Source organism: Heloderma suspectum, chromosome 2, assembly GCF_057233095.1.
Source record: "Heloderma suspectum isolate Gila_16-S chromosome 2, 16-S_ref, whole genome shotgun sequence".
Taxonomy (NCBI): Eukaryota; Metazoa; Chordata; class Lepidosauria; order Squamata; family Helodermatidae; genus Heloderma; species Heloderma suspectum.
Window position 1 is genome coordinate 98,393,476 of NC_139459.1, and position 12,750 is coordinate 98,406,225.

Below are 12,750 nucleotides of genomic sequence, written 5' to 3' on the forward strand. Positions count from 1 at the left end.
ATTTTATATTAGCATTTGGTTGCTTTTGCCAACTTTCCTATATCTTAAATCCCTTGTATTATTTTTAACATAGCAGGAATGTATATAAGATAATTTGATTTGAGGGAGGAAAATCAAGTGCATCGAATTAAAAATGAGTAGTGTTCTTTTTATTTTGGAGTCATAAAATAAATCCTCTCCTGATTTTCAAAGCCAAGTAATTGTTTATGTTTATGTTTAAGAAAAACATGAACAGTGATATAAAGAGAGTTCTGTTTCGATCTATGTGTGTATACATATGTATGCATATATACATAAATACAACAAAACAAAATGTTTTGAAAACCAAATCAAGACCAGTGACAACCAGGTAATGCAGACAAAACCACAATAACCACAGTGTACCTTTAACTACCAATAACTTTATAGATGTACTCAGTACTAAGACCCACTGTATTCAACAGAGCTTAATTTCAGGTAAGAGTTGTCTCCAATTCTGTCATTCCGCCAGTGGCAGGGAACTGCTGGCAGAACAGAATCCTCCCTCCACTCTACAGTTCCCACACATCCAATCTGCTCCAGAAGGTTGGGGACCATCTGGGGCAGATTGGAGGGCAGACACATGGGGCTGCAGGGAGGGAAGAGTGGATGGGGAAGCCCCATTGCATAAGAGGACTTCCACTTGCACAAGGGCTGGATACAACCCTAAGTGTGCATAGAATTTCAGCCTTAGCCAGTTAAGAAAAAAACAGATTTTCCATTTAAGCTTTCAGAAAATGTAATGATTAATAGAACAGAATGCTTGCATACAATATTTGTTTACTCAACATATTTAGTATTATAGAGAAATAGATAAAATCAAAATAAATACAAATATTTGATTTCACAAAAATCAGTCTAATATCTTAACTGGCGATTTATACATTTATTTCAGTTCTTAATTTGGCCTCATTCCATTGATTTGGAATATCTGACACTGAGCACAATCCTTTTTCTTTGTGTACTAAGGGGATATACTGAAGCTTCTCCTTTCTGCCCTGCCAGCCTTCAAATAGCTGTGCTGCCATTGTGCCAAACATTTAGTCACTTCAGTGAACAACACTTAGCCATTTTTCAGTAATATGAGGCCTTTAGCCATAGCAGAAGTTTCTTTCTTTGATGACTTAATTTGTGCTGTGTGGTTCTTAGTAGAGTTCTTCTTTGTCCAGGAGTTGTTTTTGTTTTTCATAATGGAAGATTCTTACCAAACTATAAGACAACATCCAATCATGTTCTGCAATATAATACATTGGGGAGCAATAGTTACAAAGCAATCTAATTTAATGAGATAGCTTTGTTTAGGCTTCTGTGATCTTTGTACCTAACTGTGTGTGGATCTCTAGAATTTTTTTTACCACCTGGATTATAAAGAAAGGGGAGCTACCTCAGGTTTTGCTTCCCATGTGGAATGTGGTTGGCTTAATCTAAATCTCTTTGATTCTAAGATGTTTTAAAAAAGTAATCCAATGTGGTTTTTAGTCTGAGCATGTGGGGTTATTCAGAGCAGTCTTCTGGAAGTACATGCTTCTCCTGATGTAATCATTGGGTTGTTCTTTCCATTTGTGGGAAAGCTTAGTGCTTTAAAAAAAAATGCAAGATTTGAGCAGGATACATGTGCTAAATGTGCAGGTGGTGCAAAATCAGAAAAAGCTGAGAACGCTGGAGTCACTATTACTAGAGATGGCTGAATACATATTATGTGGACGAGCTCAAAGTGAAGTTTTAAAAGAAATAAACATTTAATAGATGTTGTAATTTTGAGAATGGGAGGAGGGGAGACAAGGGCCCATAAGACAAGGAATTATTACATGATATTTGCGTGGCCAGCCAACCTCCATCCTACACGGTACACAGCCGATTCCTGAGCTTTCACAGATTTTTCACAAACTCTAATAGCATGTTGGATCTATCATGTTCTACATATGCACATATCAGCAAAACAGCCGATTCCTGAGTACAAAGCTGATTTCTGAGCAAGTTGGATACTTGTCTGGAATTGCTTTGTGTATGTCTTTTGGAGTATAAACGTGAATGAAGCCCACAGCTGTAACTGGTACTTCATCATTAATATTTCATTAATTACCTTTGATTAATATTTAAGACCTTTTATCTCGCACCAACAGATTTTCTTTACTAACATAAACTACAATGACATGTCTTAAAGGACATGTCACAATTGTTAGTTGCATTTATGAACTTTTTAAAATTAGCCTTTTAAAAAACAGCTTGTGATTTTTGTATATTAGCATTTATATGCATATTGAACATTGGTACATATAATAAGAACATAAGATGAGCCCTGCTGGATCAGACCAAAGGCCTGTCTAGTTCAGCATCCTGTTTCCCACAGTGGCCAGCCAGATGCCTCTGGGAAGACCACAAGCAGGACAGGAGAACAATAGTCCTCTCCTTCTGTCATTTGCCAGCAACTGGTATTCAGAGATACTCTGTGATCGGTATTCTGATCCTGGACATAGCATCATGACTAGTAGCCACTGATAGCCTTATCCTTCGGGAATTTGTCTAATCCTCCTTTAAAGCCATATAAGTTGGTGGGCATCACACCACATCTTTTTGTATATCATAATTTTGAATTATTATGTGTGATACTTGCATAGTTTCATAATTTTATGACAAAGTAGCCTTTATACATATGCTGGTAACTGTTTGGACTACTCTTTATGCTTTGTCTGAAGCTGTACTTAAAGATCGTTTGGAAGCTTACCCTGGTCTATAATGTGGCAGCACAGCAGTTATTCCCTACTAATAATTCCCAGTTTGCTTCCTGGTGAATTTAAGGATCTGGTTTTTACCTATGCAGCCCTAAATGGCCTGGGCCCAGGCTATTTTGAGGGATGATCTGTCCCAAATGAGACCTCCTCATGGGCTTAGGTCATTTTATGGGAACCTGAGTCCCACAGCCATTTGAAGTTAGGCTAGCAACTACAAAGAGCAGAGCTTTATCTGTGGCAGTACACATTTTGTAGGATCCTCTGACAAGGGAAGCTCATGTTCTGTTCTCTTTTATCTTTCAGGAGTCTAATTAAAACATTTTAAGACAGGGATGGTGGTGTATAGGACCCAATCTATTTGGATATTTGGAAGTAAAAATCAAATTAAATTTAGCCCAATAGTCGGTGCTGATACTGGTGGATATGACTGAACACATGTAAGATGTTTCCAGTGACCTTTCCCATCAGGAATGGGCTTCCACATTCTGTAGCGGCTACTGAGGGGTTCCTTTATATGGAGTGCACCTCACTAGTGTAATCTCAAATTGCTAAGAAATTTTTGGAAAAAAGAATCACAACTTTTTCAGCAGGTAAGGTTGATGAAAAGCACTCTTGCTTCCCTCCAAAATTGGTAAATTGAGGTGCAGTGCTGGTTCCAGAAACACCCCAAGGCTGCAAACCTGAGTGACTTTGGAAGGCTAAACCGAAGAATAATAGATGTCCTGATTCCCAAGGTCACAAGTCGTATCAGCCAGCATTACTTCACTGTTGTCTGGATTCACCTTAGCAAGCTCCTTCACATCCAGTTCATGATTAGTGCCAGACACCAAGTATGTACTGAGACTATGGGACCTGGGTTGGATGAAAAGGAAAGACACAGCTGGCAGTCATAAGCACATTGATGACCCCTCAGTCCAAAGTTCCTCATGATTTCGCCCAGCAGCTTCAAATACAGAGCCAAATACATATAGAATAAAGGGAAGAGAAAACCCATCAAAGAAGATCCTGTAGAGATAACAAGCTACAAGCCATGGTAAGGAACGACTGGGACCACCCAAGAAAAGAAAGGTGATTAACAGCAGCATGTACCACAAACAATGTCATCATCAAAATTAATGACCACAGAAAGATGTGGGTTCAACAGCATAAAACAAGGCCCAGGGATCAGTGGCGCAGCTAGATAATTTTAAATCATGGACTTGAATAGAATAGAATAGAATAGTAGTAGGGTTGGAAGGGGCCTACAAGGCCATCGAGTCCAACCCCCTGCTCAATGCAGGAATCCAAGTCAGAGCATCCCTAACAAATGGCTGTCCAGCCTCGTCTTGAAGGCCTCCAGTGTGGGAGAGCCTACCACCTCCCCAGGTAATTGGTTCCATTGTTGTATTGCTCTAACAGTCAGGAGGTTTTTCCTGATGTTCAGCCAGAATCTGGCTTCCTGTAACTTGAGCCCATTCTTCCGTGTCCCGCACTCTGGGATGAGCAAGAAGAGATCCTGGCCTTCTTCTCTGTGACAACCTTTCAAGTACTTGAAGAGTGCTATCATATCTTCCCTCAGTCTTCTCTTCTCAAGGCTAAACATGCCCAGTTCTTTCAGTCCCTCTTCATAGGGCTTTGTTTCCAGTCCCCTGATCATCTTTGTTGCCCTCCTCTGAACCCTCTCCAGTTTGTCTGCATTCTTCTTAAAGTGAGGTGCCTAGAACTGGACACAGTACTCCAGATGAGGCCTAACCAGTGCTGAGTAGAGGGGAACTAGTACTTCCTGGGATTTGGAAGCTATGCTTCTATGAATGCAGCCCAAAATAGCATTGGCCTTTTTTGCAGCCACATCACATTGTTGGCTCATATTCAGCTTGTGATCGACAACAATTCCAAGATCCTTCTCGCTTGTAGTGTGGTTGAGCCACGTATCCCCCATCTTGTAACTGTGCATTTGGTTTCTTTTTCCTAGGTGCAGAACTTGGCATTTATCCCTATTAAATGTCATTCTGTTGTTTTCTGCCCAGCGCTCAGTCTATCCAGATCACTTTGACTTTTGTTTCTGTCTTCCAAAGTATTAGCTATCCCTCCCAATTTGGTGTCATCTGCAAATCTGATCAGCATTCCCTGCACCTCCTCCTCCAAGTCATTAATAAAAATGTTGAAGAGCACTGGGCCCACGACTGAGCCCTGCGGTACCCCACTCGTTACCTCTCCCCAGTCTGAGAAGGTCCCATTGATAAGCACTCTTTGAGTCCGATTCTGTAGCCAACTGTGGATCCACCAGATCATTGTTTCATCTAGCCCACTTTGAGCTAATTTGCTCATCAGGATATCATGGGGCACTTTGTCGAAAGCTTTGCTGAAGTCAAGGTATATGATGTCTACAGCATTCCCACGGTCTACAAGGGAGGTTACTTGATCAAAAAATGAGATCAGATTTGTCTGGCAGGACTTGTTTTTGACAAATCCATGTTGGCTTTGAGTAATCACGGCATTGTTGTCAAGGTGCTTCCAGATGGATTCCTTTATCATCTGCTCCAGAATTTTCCCAGGGATTGATGTCAGACTGACTGGTCTGTAGTTCCCAGGTTCCTCCTTTTTACCCTTTTTGAAGATAGGGACAACGTTAGCCCTCCTCCAGTCATCTGGCACTTCCCCCGTCCTCCATGATTTCTCAAAGAGAATAGACAGCGGTTCTGAGAGTTCTTCTGCCAGTTCCTTTATTACTCTAGGATGCAGTTCATCTGGCCCTGGAGATTTGAACTCATTCAAAGTAATTAGGTGTTCCTTGACCATATGCCTATCGATCTCAAGCTGCAATCCTGCCCCTTCAGCCTGTACTTCGCCTTTGCCAGACGAATGGTCTTACCTGCCCTCCTTTTAGATCAATCTATTGCAATCTATTTTGCTTCAGCTGTGAAGCACACAACTAACATTTATCTTCTCACCCCCACCTCCACCATTCCATGCATTAAACTCCTTCTACATTCCTGATATATTAGAGGAAAACTACTACAACAAAACTGTTGCCAGCCCTGAGGAAAAAAAAATACTCTGAGAATGCTCAGTTTTGCATTTTAAACTCATTTAAATCATAGTACCATCATGACTACAGGAATAAAATAGAGTTTGCCAGTCCAGGTGCTGACCCTGTTTGCCACTGCCCCCATTGCCTGCTACTCTCTGGGTGTTCATTTGGGGGGCCACAGGGCTGTGGGACCTTTTGTCCAATAAAACTAGGGATTGATAGTAAAATCAGAGAACAACATTAACTATTAAAAGTTTGGTGGAATAAAATTGTCTTCACCAGCTGTGTAAAGGACAATACAGAGGAGGCTAGCTTAACCTTCCTGGGGGAGGGAGTTCCACAACTGGGGTGCTGCTACACAAAAGGTCCTGTCTTGACTGCTCACTAACCTCACCTTTCTAGGAGATGGGATGCATAACAGGGCCATAGATAATATATGGTTCATATAGGATATGGCTCATATAGGAGGATATGGTCTTTCAGATTCTCTGGGCCCAAGCCATTTAGGCAAAAAACAGCACCTTGTATTGGGTAAGAAACAATCTGGAAGACACTGCAGCTGTTTCAAAACTGGCTTTATATGATTTGTAAAATGTACACCACATAAAAATCTGGCTGCTGCATTTGGTACTATCTGACGTTTCTGGACATTGCTCAAGGGCACCCTTTCAGCATACCAGCTGAAGTTTGCCAAAGGCACTCCTGCTCAACATCACCACAGGACCAACCAGGAGCCAAGTGGATCCATGAGCACTCTCCAGCTGTGTATCTGATGCTTCAGAGGGAATAACACCCCATACAGAACAGGCTGAACTCCCAGTCTTGAGTTGGCCTATCTGCTGACCAACAGGATGTCTATCTTATCTGGATTGGGCCTCAGTTTGTTTGTTCAGGTCAAGTCCTTCACTGCACTCAGGTATTGATTCAGAACTTCCACAGCCTCCTTGGCATCAATTGAAAAGAAGAATTAGAGCTGGGAATAATCAGCATAGTGATGAGCCCTAATCCCAGATCTCTGGATGGCTTCTCCTAGTGGCTACATGTAGATGTTAAACAGCATCAGGGACAAAACAGAGCCCTGAGAAACCTTATATGTCAACAGCCAATGGGCTGAGCAGTAGTCCCCCAGCATCACCTTCTGGGAATGCTCAGCCAAATAGGACAGGAACCCTAGCACAACACAGTACCTCCAATCCTCATATTGGCCTAACATCCCAGAAGGACACCATAATGGCACTGAACACCATGGAGAGATCCCATACAACCAAGAGGGGCATATTCCCTCTGTCTAGCTTCCAGCATAGATCATTGACCAATATGACCAAGGCTGTTTCTGTCTCTAATCCAGGCCTGAATCCACATTGAAAAGGATCCAGATAATCAGTTTCATTCAAGATAATATGTAACTGGCTAGAAAATATATTTTATTTATTTATTTATTTATTTATTTATTACATTTATATCCTGTCTTTTTTCCTCCTTAAGGAACCCAAGGTGGCATACATAATCCTCCTCCTCCTCCATTTTATCTTCACAACAACAACCCTGTGAGGTAGGTTGGGCTGAGAGTCTGTGACTGGCCCAAAGTCACCCAGTGAGCTTCCATAGCCGAGTGGGAATTAGAACCCATTGTATGAACAGGGGCTTCTTGAAGGAGATCTTGTTATCCTCATCATGCACATACATTGCTTCTTCTCTGCCAGGTTGATGAAAGGCGCAACTTGTAACTGATCAGTCACATGTTCTAAATACCCACTTTTCTACACATAGATGAAACCACTTTAAAGGAATCTAAATAAATTTGAGCCCTGCAGACCTCAAATTTGGCATCTGTATTAAGACTAGTGACTCCCATTCTAGTTGAATTCAAATGACTTATAAAGTAGTGGCACAGTCATCATGTAGGTAGATGACTGTATGTTGGCAAAGATACCCTGGGCTGCCCAGCAGCAGTCAAATACATATAGAACGAAAAGAGCAGAAAGCCAGGAACCCATCAGAAGCTCCTCAGAGACGATTCTGGGAGAGATAAGCCTATTTACTACCCCAAAATAGTTTTGCTGGAATGGAATTCACAGATGGCATGGCAGCAGGAAATAAATATTTACTTGCTCTTTCTATTACCTTAGTGTACTGCTTCTGAAAATGACCGATATTGCAATTGAGCCATCTTACCTCTTTAGCCCCTTCACTTTCATTGTTTACATTCTTCTTACATTCCCCTATAAATCAAGGAGGCACGTGCTGACAATGTATTCTGGAATTTGTCTGCTACATGAGGCTTCGGGAACAGAATATCCTACGAGGGGGAATTGCAACAAGAAGTTGCAGTATATTTTTACCCCCGAACAGGACTGCTCCTGTTCAGGGTTCCGGTAAGCTAGCCAGCCATGCCTTTCTCTGGGATACTATAAGCTATTAGGGGCTCAAGGAGTTCAGTTCAGTCCACCACACTGGTTTTCCATTTTTCTTTTCCAACTCACACTTAATGTTCTGTGATTATTAGTACGCTCAGTCTTATAGAGCTGGCTAGGGTGCCTCTGGGCCAGGGGGAGGGGGTATTTTAATTATTTGTATTTCTGCAAACATTGGGGTTCCCCTGGAATTCTAGTAATGTACTCACATGCAGTCATGATCACCACTTAGTTTAATATACCATATCAATTACAATATTAAGAAACATACTGCTAAATCTTTCTGCTTTATATATAAAAAATTATAATTTGACCACTTTAATGAAGCCTGTTTTTAAAGGCAATGACTCAATATAGTCATTGTCTTTTCATTTTAAAATAAGATCCCTTCCCTTATTTTTCTGAACAAATATCAACAGTTTCTATGCTTGGAAAATATTAGCCTACTTTTGTTATTCTGAGGCTCGCATCTACATTGATATCACACTCTTCCTATTCTATAGCTTCTGTATGAACTTCTGCTGCTGGCTGAATGCATGCAGGCAACACTAGCCACTGCATATAGCACTATGCTGTAGTGGATAGAGTTTGACAGTACTAATACCTCCAAGAGAGGAAGGGGAAAAGATGCTCCCTAATTTTTGTATGACACTGAGCTTTATTAGATGAAACAGCAAGGTTGAGAAGGTAACAGAAGTGAGTCATGCAGAGTACAGTTTAGAGCAGTAACTTTTCTGTAGTCATTGAAGACGTAAAATCTGTTTGGATAATGATTTATCAAATCAGCCTGACTGAGCAGTTGTAAAATAAAGGTTTGGGAGATCATCAATTTTTTAGTTGATTCATTTGGGTGAGGGGCATTTAATGAGCAGTTTGCTAAATAGTTGTGTTGAATGCCCATTTCTCAGTTTGCATGGTTCAAACAAAGGTAAAAAACTTCAATATTTTCGGTCATGTATCTTCTTCCATTACTGTGTAATGCCAGTGGCTTTGTTTCTAGCTCTTTCCACTTCTTACTTGAAATTAGTAGAAGTAACTGTTCTGAGGCACAGCGTTGCCATGCAAGCAAGTGAAGCAGTCCACTGAAAAGGCATGCTGACCCACTTTCAAGTGCCAGCTTTCACTGACTCTTTGTTAAGCAAGAGACTCCTTGCTATTTCCCCCCTCTGATTTCCCATTAAAAAAAAACAGGCCACCCCTCTCCTCCCCATTTGCTTTTTACCTACTTTTCAAGGCAATCCAAAGCATATTTACCAGGAAAGTGTGCATAGGATTGTAGCCTGTGTCAGTTTTAGGTGCCTGCTTCCTTTGTTTCTCACATACACCTTGTTATGAACTTGTCATGGAAGAAATGACATTGGGGGTTGGACTCGATGGCCTTGTAGGCCCCTTCCAACCCTACTATTCTATGAAATACGTTTCAGCTATCAAGAGAACGATGGTACATTTCCACAAGGGATTCTGTCTGATCAGAATAATTCATTCTATGAAAAACAGGCCTTTAATTGTTATTCTTGGCTGCAGCTGAGGACAATAGTAAAATATTACACTACGTATTGCCACGTGCAATAGTAAAATACCATTCCATTCTTGCCAGCAGCAGTGTGCAAGTCTCCCAACTCCCTCCTGCATCAAGCTCAGAGTTGGATGTTGTTATTTAATCTAAATCACTTTCTTTTCCTTCATCCAAAACTAACAAGAGTTTTAAAGAGAGTTACAGTTTTATTGGAACCATTTGCACAGTTTACACTGCCAAAATAATTTATTTAAAACTTTTCTTTTTATTTGGGTTAAAGTTGATTCCTCAGTTCCACAGTGATTGGGGCCGTTTAATTTTTCCTCCTTTCCAATTGCAATGAGGTATATAGAATAATTTTGTCAGGTCACATTACATTCCTGGTATCTCTTTAACCATAACATTAAGCAGGCTGGGGGAAAGCACCACCCTAAAACTTGAGCTGTTGACATATACCACATGGATTACAACAGGGGCTTAAAACAAAAGATACAGAACTGTTGGGTAACTGCATACAACTGTAGTAATGTATCACATGTGATACCCATTCCCAATTGACAATTGTTGCAAAATACAACTGAACAAATGTCATCAATTACTGTTGTTGTGGCAGAAATATGACAAAGATGGCTTTGTAGATATTAGCTACATACACACACACACACACAATTTTATTCCATATTTACATGAAGACAAGATCCCAAATAATATGGCACAGTGATATACATTTTTACACTTCATTTTACACTTCCTCCTAGCTTGCCATTATGTACTGTTATTTTGTATAACCTTTTGCTTATGATAGCCAGTCAATGTAGAAAGACTGAAAAACTTTGCCTAGTCACAGGTAGCACAGTTATATATTGTAACCTAGCATTCAATTACATAGCTCTGACCTACACAAAATTTGCTTGCCTATGGTTGCCATGTTGTTACCCAAAGGAGTTGCCTATCTTTTACAAAATTCTATGCCAGCAGGAGATGTGGGTAGGAAGTGTAGTGGCTTCACTATCTAAGAGGTCTTTTTTAAAAAAAAGATAGGCTCTATTTCCAGTTGACAAGGTTGTACCCTAAGCTTATCTCAAATAATCAAGCAGTGTAGTAATGTTGTCCAATTTGCAGGGTGTAGAAAAGTGCTGTCTTTTCCAGTGGCTGAACTGGAATGCCAAACAAACATTAACCACCAATAGTCCTACTTGATGTAGACCAAACAGTATAACAACAGCAACAAAATACACATTGCATTAAGGAAATGCTGTTTAAAAATATGTTATTCAGTGGTTTTCTAGTCACAGATAGCACACTGGAACTTGTAATCTTGCTCTTGTGATGTAGTTAAAAAAAATCTGATATAGTAAATATCTAAACATAAAAAACATACTCTGAAACATTGAGGGGGCCTGCAAAAGAGCCCTGGTTATAACTCAATTTCCATCATTTCAGTTTTTGGATTACATGAACTAAAAATGAAATGGCCATATTTCCTTTTAAAATTAATTCAATATTACATTTTATTGTGCAGAAATAACAATATATATAATGCTCATAAGGTATATCTGACATAAATATAGATATGCTACTGCATTAATAAAGTTTTTTCCCCCCAGAATTACCAAAAGCCACGAAATGGAAACAATGGGAGTATCCAATGGGGCTGCTGTGCTTACCCAATTGACGTAGTGGTAGTGTAAGCAACCTCTAATGCAATGCTAATAGTGTACACTGGTGCAATGGGTTTTCTGGGGAAACCTGTTGTGTCACCTTATGTTAGTACTACGTCAATTGCATAAGTGCAGCAACCCCATGGGATACTGCTTAACGTCGTTTTTTAAAAACTTTTTTTTGGTAGAGGTGGTAGGTAGGATTTAGATTCATGACCAACAGGTACTGATGTCATTTATTATCTTGGCATTGTGGTGGTATATATCTGATAGCTAAGGGTGCCTAGCATCCTCTTATTGTGCAATCACACTGCCTCATCCACAGAATTTTCAGAGGGTCCAAACACTGTCATCTTCAATTTGTAGCCCTCCTACGTTTTCCTGCTATTCCTTCCACCATTTCTTCTTACCAGAAAAAAAAATCTGGTAAGGAAGAAAAGACTCTAGGGTTTTATTGGTAGCACTAGGAGCGCTCTGTCTTGAAGTACTTGGAGGGAGCAATCCTATGGCCGCTAGACAGAGCCTACATGGCCATAGGATATGCTGTTTTCTGGGAACTGACCTCGGAGCCCGCGCCCCAGAGGCAGCGTGGAACAGCCCTGTCCTCCGCGCTCGCAAGAGGAGCACGGAGCAGCTGAAAAGGGGCATGGCTGGGGGGTGTTCCAGGGCAGGGAGATCCTAACTGCCTGTACGACACATCCTATGGATCATACAGCAGCCTCCTTCCCCGCTCCATCCTCCCATAGATAAACAGCCATAATCATCTGTCTAGCCGAAAAAGCAGGGCAGGAGAAGTGCAGAGGGAACGATCCCTTCTGTGCTTCTCCTGCCTTGCTTTGGATAGGCGGTTGCCTCTGAGTTCAGAGGTGGCCACCTATCTAGATAGAATTGCTCCATAAAATACTTGCATAGAATTCTCTTGTAATAACTCAGCAACATTATGTAATAGAAAGAATCTTTATGGTTATAGTAGCACACACAATTTAATTTAGCTTAAATATTTTAGGCCAAAGTAGGATAGACAAATTAAATGTCCAAAATGCATCTTGGAGTTTTGTTATGTCTGAACTGGACCTATGTGAAGTTTAGCCTTCTTTACACCGTTATCTTTATCCTTATGAACTTATTAAACAGAAATATGTCTCACTGATTTCGAGGAACTAACTGTGTGACCGTTGTTAGGATAATGGCCTTCAGAAAGTCATAATATTGTAAATACTGTTCTAAACATCAGACTTTACATTCACAGTTAGTTTTCCCAGCCTAAGAGCTAGCTGAAGCACATTTTTCACTTCCAAGAATGATATTAACCTTTCCAATGAGGCCCCCTTTATCTTTCCTGAGGCACAGCTATATGCAAGTGGCTAGTGAACCCACAGGGAGGCAGAATTCCTGAAAG

The 12,750-nt window shown here is 40.6% G+C and overlaps 1 protein-coding gene across 2 annotated transcripts in view; it reads right to left on the reverse strand.

The window, feature by feature from the left end:
* LOC146352530 (proprotein convertase subtilisin/kexin type 5-like) overlaps positions 1-12,750 on the reverse strand; it is a 316,248-nt gene that overhangs the window by 51,614 nt on the left and 251,884 nt on the right. The gene's annotated exons all lie outside the window — the stretch shown is intronic.